Source organism: Calidris pugnax, unplaced genomic scaffold (assembly GCF_001431845.1).
Source record: "Calidris pugnax isolate Ruff unplaced genomic scaffold, ASM143184v1 scaffold8, whole genome shotgun sequence".
Lineage (NCBI taxonomy): Eukaryota > Metazoa > Chordata > Aves > Charadriiformes > Scolopacidae > Calidris > Calidris pugnax.
The window spans coordinates 5,216,989-5,229,349 of NW_015090830.1; the positions used below are offsets into that span (position 1 = coordinate 5,216,989).

The following is a 12,361-nucleotide window of genomic DNA, read 5'->3' on the forward strand; positions in this document are numbered from 1 at the left end:
TTTGTATAGTGAAATGCTTTTATAGGCAGAGATGTACTATCTTCAAAAATGATGGTGATTTTAGCAGTCCCGTTTAGAAGCTGTTGGTTCACAAGCCTCATTACCGAGTGTTGAAATTCTCTAGAAAAGCGATCATTATCAACTGTTACGTGGCAGAGGTACAGGAGTGAGACAGGTTGCTTCAAAAAACTGAAGTATGTGCCCTGCCCCTTTTTAGTCATTAGATTAGATGAGTCCACTTGAAGACTTCATTTAAAAAAGTCTTTAGCCATTCTGAAATCATAGAATCATAGAATCGCCTAGGTTGGAAGGGACCTTAAAGATCATCTAGTCCAACCATCAACCTAACTCTGACAAAACCAAAAAACCACATCTCTAAACCATGTCACTACACAATATGTCAAGCTGTCTTTTGAATAGCTCCAGGGATGGTGCCTCAACCACTTTCCTGGGCAGCCTGTTCCAATGCTGGATAACCCTTTCCGTGACGAAATTTTTCCTAATATCATAGTGAGTTATTTGGAACAAAGATGTGAGTTAAGGCTGTCCCAATTAAAAACCTAGTATGTCAAATCTGTTTCCAGCATGGCGCAGCAAGTACAAACTGGGTCTACGTGAACAATCTTACTTAAGCTTTAACTTTTTAATCCAGCCTTTCTGAATAGGCTTGCCTTGCTAGTAATAAACATCATTCTGCTAAACAGTCCTGAAAAATTCAATCTCAGGCATGCATTTTTATGTCAGCTTTTCAAATGTTTTGCAGTATAGTGGATAAAATATTGTGTCTTGCTAGCTGCAGAACTTCCACAGTCATAGTTACATCAGAATTAAGCCAAGCCCTCCTGCCCTCGGTATTACAGCTTCACACTGCAAACAGCTTGTTGAACCTTGTTGTGGTTCAGCCCCTTGTGAGGGGCTCAGCTGTGCCCTGCGGTGGGGCCATTGGAGCTGGCTGGAACCAGGCCACATAGGGCCACCTGGGAGCCCCCATCACCAACACCTGGGCAACCCACAACAAATACAAACTCCTAAAAGATATTAAAAATGAGTAAGCTGACTGACTCCCTAGAAGAGACACTTTAGGCATACTCGTTATGTTCTGTTAGCCTTTGCAGGAGGTTCTGTTAGCACGCTGTCACACTTGGAAAGGTGAGGAAGGCAGCTGCTGGAAGAACGACAATGAAGGACAAACTGGCCTATGTGGCCTGAGTTGAAATTTAGCTTAAAATTTACAGAAATGCTGCAGAACTAAGTATACTATTTCATAGCTAATTTATGCCATCTTTCAAATTAAGCGATGCTGGAAGTTGGAGTTACGATTTAAAAATAAAAAATAATGTAAAAATTCTTGTAGAGAATGGATTCTGAAATGTTTTAGGAAACATTGTGCTGAAACAATGTTTCTCAAGAAACATATCTAGAAACTCTTCAATCTTCAGTAGGCTTCCTGTGAACCATTCAGCTTATTTCCTTTCCATGGGATTGGAGCTTGTGCAGATCACATCCTGACAAATGTTGGGTGGAATGAAATTTGTAGCCTGTGTGTATTATGTTGACACGTGTTTTAATTTGATTTGCAAAAGAAAAGAAAAAAAAAAAAGAAAATCACTTGAGAACCCTACTCCTAAGATTCTAGGGCAGAAGGAAAACATGGACTTTTAAATTAACCTGTAACCCATGCTGAAAGCAGTTCAATGAGTGACAACTCTTGCAGGTAGATAACTTCAATATTAAATCAGTGGTAGTTTGCTCAGCAGTTAAGAGTTAATAAATGGAAACCAGTTTTATGACATATAATTTCCATTGGTAGAAATGTGAAGTTCAGGGAGAATGATTGTCCAAAGTGTGTAGTCCAACATGTGCTTTTCCTTTGGATGAATGAATTGATATATTGCACCTTTAAAGGATGCCATATATCCTCAAAGCTTAAGTATCACAGTGGGCTGTTGATTTCCATGGGAATACTTAGAAACATACTAGGGGTCTGTGGTCTCTGGAGGTGCAGATTGTAAAGGGATACGTTTGAGGTTTTGGAGACTTGGACCAGCACAATGTGTGTCGTGGAAACAGGAGAAGGGAAAGAGCTTTTTCTTTCCTCTTGCATGATCTCTGATGCTTTGAGGTTTGGATTGGTTTTTTTTCTGGAACTCTTCCTGATGTAGTTGGCATATATTTGATTAAAAAAAAAAAATCTTGTCTGAAGATGTAAAAGAGAAAGTAACGATCATCTGGTAGAAAAGCCATATGTATATGCCCTCTCATGTTGAGAAGTTAAGTTTGACTAATGTAATTTATTTAAGAATTGATGGCTTAAGTAGAGAAATTTTTCAGACTTCTTGCAATATAATGCTTTTGGACAATTAAAAAGATTAATGGCTCCTATTATTCTGGACTTTACTGCTTTTTGCTCTTTTTGCTAAATTACTATGTTTTGGTTTTCTGTTTTGGCATTTTGGGTAATGTTTCACCTCAGCACAGCAAACAGTGAATTTGGCCCTGCTGTGCGTTTAACTCCTAAGGTAACTATCACTGCCTGCTGAAGGCAGGTGTCACTGGATTAAGCTTGATGTTGAGATTAATGCTGCTGTTATTTTCCAGGGTGGCATATTAGAAGTCAGCCTGCTTGATGACATCTTAGAAGTGTGGGTAAATGCGTGTACATCAGAATCCAAGAGCAAATGTGCTGTGAAAAAAAACCCCAACAAAACCAAATCAAAACAACGAACAAACAGCAACAACAAAACCCTCCTAAACAAATTAAAAACCCTAGTAAAACTATTCCAGGGCGGAGTGAAAGGGACTCACTGCTAGGAAAGACCTTAATCTATCACATAGGTCAATGTGTAGCATATCATTTGTTTTATGACTTGCATCACATAATTCAGGCAGTAACACCAGCAGTAACAATGAGAAAAAACCCAAAATGCAACAGAAGAGGTGGCAGCCACACAGTCAGAATCACTGTCCGTAATAGGGCAGCTTTGCATGTGTAATTCTGAAAAAGGTTTTTCAGACTTGGGCAATCATAGACTGTACTTTTGAGGGTAATATTAAACTGCATTGCTTCTGTCCTGACTGACTTGTGATGTCTTTGACACTTCTCAGCAGTGAGTGTGACTGGCAGAATTCAAAGTTTGCTTTTTACCAGTTCATGCTGTTTCCTTTCCAGTGTTTATCAAATGCTTCCATTTGGCTAAGATGCCTTGTGTGTGTTTAGTCTTACTTCTGTCCTGCAGGTTTTTAACAGCCTGAAATACACTGATAGAGGTGTTTGGAGAAATACTGCTCTAATCAGTATGCTTTTGAAAAAACAGGTTTTAAGTAGCTATACAAGCAGCTGGGAAAAAAGCAGCAATTTTGAAATATGCATTAAGACCACCCAGTTCCACGCACAACCTTCTAATAACATTTCATTGGATGATCTGTAGCATCTCTTTATTAATATAGGTATTTGTTCTGATAGCAAAACTGAAGATGCAAACACTTCTATCAAACAAACAAACTTGATGTTTTAGTCAGTATAGCCATCTGTGATAAAAAGAAAACAGAACACATTATTTTAACTGTCATTTTTTTAACTGAAAAAGAGACCAGATAGATTTAATAGGGCTATTGAGTGCAAAGACATCTATGACTAAAAAAATTCCTTGGGCTACAAAGAGCTGGAGGCAGAGACAGTATTCAGGGGAAGTATCTGTTACATGCTTGCCTTATTCTAATTTTCTTTCCAGCAGGATCAAAATAAAATGTGTAGGAAATAGTGTACTAGGTTAGATGGCTGGAGTCTTGTTCCTATGACTATTGTAAGGCTTTGGCACTAGTATATGGAAAAAAATATCCATACTCTTGCTTCTTCAGAAGCAGGTCAGAGACATGATTTGAATTGCAACTGTGTAGCTGTGTGATTCTTTGCAGGTGTGGTGAAGTCCGAGCTACCTTCACTCCTGGTGTGAATTATGTTGTATTGTAGGAAAATAGTTTTCTTCCACCATATCTACCTACTACCATAGTGCAGTTTGCTTTCTTTTGGATTGCAGCTTCTGGCTTTGAAATAAAAAACTGTTGAATATATGAAGGAAACTCTAGACAATAGCAAGTCAAGCTAGAGAAACATTTGGCAGGCCTTTTATTTGTTTAAGCAGAGGATCAAATACAGTCATTACTTCTGTAGTCATTGCAATATTGCCTTCTGTTTGATCCTTCTAGTTGTCATTGTTCTAGAACCCCTGTCAGGTTGTATTTAATTGCTATGACTTTCTCAGACCACTTTTTGAATTAGAGAGATGAACTGATCTCTGAAGACTGGTGTTATGCTACATGTCAATTTTCCTATGGCATTAGGGAAATCGTCAGTCTTTGAATTCACATGGCATATTAGGCACATAGTGCCCTGAGAAAAGCACTGCAGAAGAACCCTGCCTCTGGTGAGCTCAGGGGAGTGTGAGAGACCTAGGAATTCATGCTACTTGCTGAATGTTTGCCAGCACCAGTCCTGTTACTAAACCATAATTTGCCTTTTTCCTTTGCCTTGCAACACAATTCCTGAAAGTAGTATGTGGGCACCAAACACATGACATGGCAAAAAGCTTCTCTATCAAGTCAGGTGTTTTCTGGCTTGAGGAATAGGTGGTGTCTCCTCTAACATGGAACTTATGCTTAAAACATTTTTATGGGAATGTTTCCTACAGTTTCAGACTCTTCTTACTGTGGTTTTCAGAGAATGAACCCTGGATGATAGGCCTGCTTTCTTTCATGTCATTTTAGTTTTGGGTATTTAACTTAGCGTACGTTAAGGATCATAGAAGGTGGCTACTGCTCTTGCTGTTACTCATTACTAGTGCAGCTGTCTGCAGATCTTTCTTAAAGAGCTTGATTAAGATAAGCTGTCTAAGGGAAAAAAGGCAACATCTTTGGGAGCTTTTTTGCAGCTATTTTTGGTATGTTTTTGTTGCATATATAAGTTTGTGGTGATTTGCATAGTGAGATCTAGTACTTTGCTATTAAGTTACTATTATTAAAGGTAAAAAATTAAGGTGTGGTAAAACGGCATAGTCAGTTGGAAAGATATTTGTGTAGTGAATTTTCTTAGAAGTGCTGAAATCACACGATGATTAACACAGCTTACTGGTCTATAAAACACTGTCCTCACAGAGGTAGCTGAATTATAAAACTATGGAGTTGCTAAAGTGGGAAGGGACCTCGATCATCTGATTCAACCTCAGTACTCAAAGCAGGGTCAACTAAAGCAGGGTGCTCATGGTAATGTCCATTTAGGTCTTGAGTATCTCCAAGGAGGCAGACTCTACAGCCTCTCTGTGCAACCTGTTCCAGTGGTTGACCATCACCACAGTAAAATAAATAATTACATATATCGTATGTTTAAATGTAGTTACTTATATTTTGATTTGTTCCCATTACCTCTTGTCCTGTCACTGGACACCACTAAAAATAGCCTGGCTCCCTCTTCTTCACACTCTTCCTTTAGGTAGTTACATACATTGGTAAGATCTCTCCAAGCCTTCTCTTCCCCAGGCTGAACAGTCCCAGCTTTGAGAGCTTTTCCTCTTAGGAGAAATCTTCCAGTCCCTTCATCTTCATGGCCCTTCTCTGGAATTTCTTCAGCTCTACCTATTCTGTACTGGGAAGCCCAGAACTCAGCCCAGCACTCTAGATGTGCTTTGCCAGTGCTGAGCATAGGAGGGGAAGGATCACCTCCCTCAGCCTGCTGGCTACATTCCTCCTAATACTGCCCATGGTGCTGTTGTGACCTTCTTTGCCACAAGGGCCCGTCACTGGCTCATGTTCCACTTGATGTCCACCTAGAGTGCCAGGTGTCTTTCTCTGTCAAGATGCTTTCTAGCTGCTCAGTCCTCAGCATGCGTTGGTGCATGGGGTTATTTCTCCCCAGAGGCAGAACTTGGCATTTCCTTCTGTTGAGCTTAATTCCTGAGGTTCTTGGGGGTTTTTTTTACCCTATTTTTCTTAGCCTGATGAAGTCCCTCTGAATGACAGCAACCTCTTGGTGTACTGTTCCATGTTTTTATTCTCTAGAAACTTGCTGAGGGATGCACTCTCTCCCATTATCAAACCCAAATTGTTTGGAGAATGTTTAGATACTCTTATGTGTTGGCTCTTGCATGTGTACATGAGTCTGCAGTAACCAAATCTAGCCTATTAGAAACGAATGGCTTTGTTTTGCACTAAAGGAATAGGTGTAGTGTCTGCTAGACTATTTAAAACACATTGAAAATTTACTGGAAAGTATCTCCTGCTTCCATCCCCACCCAAATAGAGAGTTTCAGAATGGACAGTGAGCAATAAGGCTTGTTTTGGGGCTGTATACACTAAGAGAGGAGCCTAACTCATAAAATCTTTAAAATATAATTACAGGAAGAACTGGTATCCGACCAAAGCAGTAAACGCTATGGATTCTTTTTTATTAGTTTCTAGTTTTAAATTCTCATGAGGAGTTGAAATGTCTTAAAGTTCAAGTAGATTTAAATGGTAAATATCTAGACTGGTATCTGGCATTTCAGATTCTATAGAAGTATGCCATTGTAAATAATATCTTGTTATTCATTAGGCTGGAAACCAGCACCTACAGTGAATAAAATATTTCTGTTGACCTCTTGGAGACTTGCTTGTATGTGGTGTAAATAGAAATATTATTGATGTTAATGCAGGAGGTACGTAGCCACAGGAGGCATTCACTTTGCAAAAACAATCCATGCCACAGATCACCAGCTAACAACTCTGCTGTTGTTTGGTATCACTGACTTCCTTTCCCCTAAAAGGATTTATTTTTTAGAGGAAATCCTGTTTATTTGCTTTGAGGAAATATTTTTTTTTCCAGACAGTCTTTTTTTTTTTTTTTTTTGGTTGTTTTTTCTTTCTATTAATCTGTTAAGTAGTGCCCATACTCCTTGGAAGTTTGTTTTCTGCCTCAGCAGTTGCAGCCCTTGGAACATGAGGAGTTGCTGGTAGTGGCAATACCATCTAAATACCTTTCTTGTTGTTAATGATTTGGTTATCAGCTACTGCAGGTGTTCCAAGTTCTCTGGTCTCTTCCTGGGAAAGAGCATTTTACATTTATCCTTCTCTTTTCTCACCTACCTTTCTTCTACCACAGTCCTAGCTGCCTTAGCTGGAGAGCTATTTTGGGGTAGTAATTTCTATAAAGACCACAGTCTATTACTCCAACTCATGTCACAGCTTGAGAGCAATTGAAGTGATATTCTATAGGCACTGCTTCTTGGGTTTGCTTAACTTTTTAAAGGAATGTAAAAAGCAGTTAGTGAATCACTGAAAATGCACTTTTTTTCTCTTCACTCCACCCAACTACTAGCCTTAGCCATCTTTTTTACTTAGTTCTGGCCATTTTAATATCCTTTCATTCCACAATCATCTCTCAAATCTGAGCATGTTAACTTAAGCAACTTTATGTGGAGAATGATCCTCTAGGGCTGGCTGACAGATTAAGTGGCAGTACCTTGGTTGTGAAGCAACCTACGTTTGCACATTCTCCAGTCGTTTCCCATTAAAACTTAAATCCTCATTCTGTTGTGGCACCTTTAAAAAGCAGACCTCCTCCTTACATCTAAATGTTATGAAAACCAGGCATACTGTAACCCAGACCCCCAAGGAATGCTTGATTGAAATAACAGATCAGAAAAGTCTCTTACTAACATTCCTGTGATTATAAGTTTATTCAAGTGACAGAAACATCGTGTCAGCTAGCTTTCTGCATACAGCCTAATTTTCGTCCAAAAACTAACATAGTTTTTAAAGGCTTCATGGATGCAGTGTTTGTGAGGGTAGATAACTTCTTAAAATGTAACTGTATTCATTACCTTGCCTCTCTCTATAATCGTCTGACTAACTGCTGATTGAGTGGTTGGTCTGGTTCCTGGTGTGGAGCGGAGTGTATTCCGTGTTAGTAGTTACTGAGATTGAGTAGAGTGAGGGAAGGGGAAGATAAATGACTCATTCTTAGATCCTCACAAGTAAACAAAGAGACAACTTTGGGTTTGCACCCTCTGCTCTTCTGTGGTATCTTTCTGAGTTAATTTTTTCCTTGTATTTGGATTTCTTCTGCTGGTAATTTGTACCTGGTTTAACATCCCCAAAATAGGTAGGAAATGCAAGAAAAGATCTTAATAAAGAAAATAAGAGAAGAAACGTACATTGGTTATGATTTACAGTTCAAAAACAAAAAGTGAAGAACAGCAACTGTAGAAGTTAGGTTTTTAAAATGGTGTATTATATCAAGCAGTGAGTATGGTGTAGGAGGAAACAACAGATACCTCACTTTTGGTTTTATGTGACAAAGTGACTTGAATCCATGCTGTGAACACAGAAATTTAAACTCATTTAACACATTTTGAATTTAACCTTTCAAGTTGATGAGGGTCAACATCTATTTGTCCTGATCTGTATTAGAGGTATTTGAATGAGAAAACTGATCATGGAAGTTCTTCTAATGTTGTTAATCACAAACTTTTAATTTACAATAGAGCTTAGCTAATGCATAATGAGAGCCCCTGTGACACAAAAGGCTGATTGCAGCCTTAGTACAAGTAAAGATGCATGTGCTATAAGTTATAATGCAGTTAACTCCTACCCCACTACGTACAAATTAACATCAGCTGCTTTAAACTTAGTTTAAAGCTTCCTGGAATGTTTCCAGGTTCTGATATGGAAGGTCTTTCTGTTTCACTGTTGATACTCATGTTTGTTCTCTCTCCCTCCCACTCTCTCCACCTCTTTCTCCTTTTGCAGGCAAGGGCAGCTCAAGCATCTCATCCGACGTGAGTTCAAGTACAGATCACACGCCCACCAAAGCCCAGAAGAATGCAGCTACCAGTGAAGGTAGGCAGCTGGTACTTATTACTCAGGTCAGGCCTCCCAGCATAATCCTAGCTATTTTCAGAAAAGGAACCCCTCCTCCTCATTCCTTCTGTGTATAGTACCATCGGTGCACTAGAAATTAAAAAACAGTTCTACTTCCTGTTTGCAGTTTCCACTCCTACCTTCTGTAGTTTCCAATTTAAACTTGTGACAAAGCTTTTAAGATTCTTCTGCAGGGCAGAAATGTAGAAGGTTTTGAGTAATTTTGCATGTTACTTTTTTAACAAAGGCTTTTATACTGAAGATAAGATGTGATCAGGTTTTGAACTTATTTTTGAAGAATATGCTTAATGGAAGACTTCTTGGCATATGTTCTAGGTTAAATCTCAGCCTCTTATTTTCATACTGTAGATACCATGAAAATGTGAGTTGTTTGTGCCAAGTTTTCAAAAGTGTAGCTATGAACATGATGAGCTGACAAGACTTAATTAGATCAACGTGTCTCACCTGCAGTTATTGGAGTATGGGATCATCTGGGACAAGATTTTTAATGTCAGGGGAAGGAGATGTTTTATGTGCCAGCATTAACACAATGTAGTACTAACTGGCCTATGAACAGAGAAATGCTGATCCTTTCCTGCTGCCTTATATGTGAGTAGAAGTGCTCTGTTAAATGAAAGTATATTTGCCCTGTACTTTACAAGAGTGTCTTCAAGGGCTTGAGAGGAAATAATTTGATCTATATGTATTTCAATGATGTAAGCTGAAAGAATTTTTTTAAAATAATAAATTTATGTGCCTTAACTAGTATTTCTGCTCAGCTCTGTCATAAGTTGGTTGTACTGTGTAATTGTCAATTAATAATTCTGATTTCTTAAACTTCTGTCATCGCAAATTAGGTTACAAGCTCTCATTCTAGCTTTATTTCTTTTGGTTAAAAGAAATCATAGACTTTGAATAGCTCTAGTTTGGCAAGTCTGACTATGACTTTTGAATCTGTAGGGTAAAAGCAGTTCATGTGAGTAATAAATGACAGTATAAATCACAAGAGTTTGTTGTTAGGCATAGCATAATCCCAAATCAAGAATGAAGATCTGGCACTTGTGAATCATCAGAAAGACTGGTTAAGAATCTCTGCTTTTTAGTCTGGGCAAAAAATTTAATAAATGAATACATGGTAAATAATCTTAAGTTGAATAGTAGACCATGTTTCTCTAAGCCTTAGATTCAAAAGTTTTTAAATACCTGAAGGAGGTGAATTGCCAAGACATGAAATAAATTTAGGAAAAGTATAAAAGCATTTTAACTTTTCTCTATGACAGCTGGGGGCAGGGAGGGGGGGGAAAGGCATAAAACCAAAAAACCACAAAGGAATAGTGGAAACTCTGAAGTCAGTACTTAACAATTGCTTTAAATTTCTGTTTTACTTCAGTTGGCAAAGCATGTTTTTTTTTTTTTTCCTTAGTTTCTAATCAGGTAATGCAAAATAATCCTTTACTAATGTCTAAGATTTATGTTCTTAATTTAGCCCATTATAGAGCCAGTGAATACCAATATCGACCCTGAAATTTTCACCACTGGTTTGCAGCTGATTGATTCATTAGTGAGGGCTGCTTAAATGCAGGCCAGCAGATGCTGCAGTAAAGATAGGTTTTTATGAGCTCTTGTGCGGATTCAGAAAGAGTTTGGAGCAGTGAAGTTGTATATTCTATACTTGGAGGCAATTTCATATGTGAGGCTAGTTTTCCTGTGGTTCTGGGAAGGCAAGTGAGAGCAGAGACACAGAAGTGGTGTTGGGGAAAAAACAGAGACTGTTGAAATAAGTGCTGTTACTGGGAGGCACATTTATCAACAGGTGTGCGTTTGGATTTTTTACTCTTGATGCTTCTTTCCCCATATACAGTAGACTTATGCAGTAGGAGGTTTCACCTGAACATAAAGACTCATTATCTTCTGCAGGATGTGTAACGTTCCTTGCTTACAAGACTGAAAGTTTTTATACTGTTTGGTTAGAGTAGTGTCTAGGGACCAGCTAAGAATAGGAGCCTGATTGTGTTAGATGCTGTACAAGCAGTGGCAGTTATGTGTTTTCATTGGGCTGTTTATATAACATTTTATAACTGTTAATTAAATTTACCTTTGTAGTACTCCATACTCTACCTTTTGCTTGCCATCTTTACAGTAGTACCTGCCCACCCTAGAGATTGATAAATGTATTTTGGTCGTCACCCTGAGAATGGTTTATTGCAGGGAGAGAAAGTTCAAATTCTGCCCTTTACTTTAGCCCTGTATTGTAAATTCATAGCAGTGTATGGTGTGCTATGAATGAGCCACATGTTGTGTGTGGTGAGATCTATGCACTCTAGGTATGGAGTGGGAAGGGCTATGAACGATTACAGGTGAACTTTTCTTTGCTTTCATTGACATGTGAAATGATCTTAATTGAACAAGTCACAGACAGCTTTTTTGTGCCCCTTGAATTTACCAGCTGTATGAAGAACCATTTGTGTCTGAGGCTGAAGGCCTTTCATGATTCCTGTTTTCCGGCTTTGCAAACAGACCTAATTCTTTCCAGTTCTGCACAGCACGTCTTCTCTTCAGTTTCTCTAAGACAGTTGACATAAACTTGTTAAATCCAAATCAATGAAATGCCTTGAAACAGCTAGAAAGGAAATCTGTAGGACTGATCCCTTCAAGCTCTGTGGTGCTCTACAGCAGAGCAGCAGTCATTAAAGTACTACTTAAACAGGTATGGACTCCCAAGGACTGCAAAATGGTGTAAAGGAGGACTCTTACTTGAAAGAGCAAACCAACTCAGGAAGTATTTGACAGAAGGTGTTATCTTGTCATCAATCTGAACAATCAAATGAACCACACTCTTCATTTTGTCTACTGCAACCATTACATTTGTCAAGTTCCAGTGCTGTGATGTTTCGCTATGTATGGTTTGGGCTGGACTGGCCACTGAAAATGAATGACAGGTGCTCTCCCCTACCTCTCTCTCCAAGGAGAGAAGGGAGAGAGAGAAAGAGACTAATGAGTTTAGCAGGAACTAAATTACTTTAATGAAATACTAATAATAAAATAATAAAAAAGAAACAATGAAATATAATTTGTACAAAACCATATCAAGCTCCTAGGATGATGATCACATCACTGACAGGCACTGGGGAAGTCCCAGACTGGACTCAGCAATGGATGGGAACTGGATTCCAGATCTGGAGTCTGGAGTGGTCAGATCAGGCTCAAGGGCAGATGGACAGGGTCCTTGGATGTCAGACGTTGAAGGAGGGGCTGACCCTTTGATCCCTCAGCTTTTACGCTGAGCATGGAGCAGATGGGAAGGAATAACCCCAGTCCGTTTTGGGTCACCTGTCCTGTCTGCTCCTCCCTGCAGGTGTGACCACTCTATACTTTTCCTCTTCGAACCCTCCAACTGGGCAAATAACAAAGTTAGCTGGCCTTGGTTGTTATAGCAATAAGTATAAGCAAGAGCCTCTCTGCATACCATTCC

At 39.0% G+C, this 12,361-nt stretch overlaps 1 protein-coding gene across 1 annotated transcript in view; it reads left to right on the forward strand.

Moving 5' to 3' along the window:
• Positions 1-8,783: 8,783 nt before the first annotated feature.
• FBXL7 (F-box and leucine-rich repeat protein 7) overlaps positions 8,784-12,361 on the forward strand; it is a 139,690-nt gene continuing 136,112 nt past the window's right edge. Inside the window, exon 1 of the mRNA XM_014940750.1 lies at positions 8,784-8,868. The gene's annotated coding sequence lies outside the window, so the exon portion shown is untranslated. The remainder of the gene's footprint in view (positions 8,869-12,361) is intronic.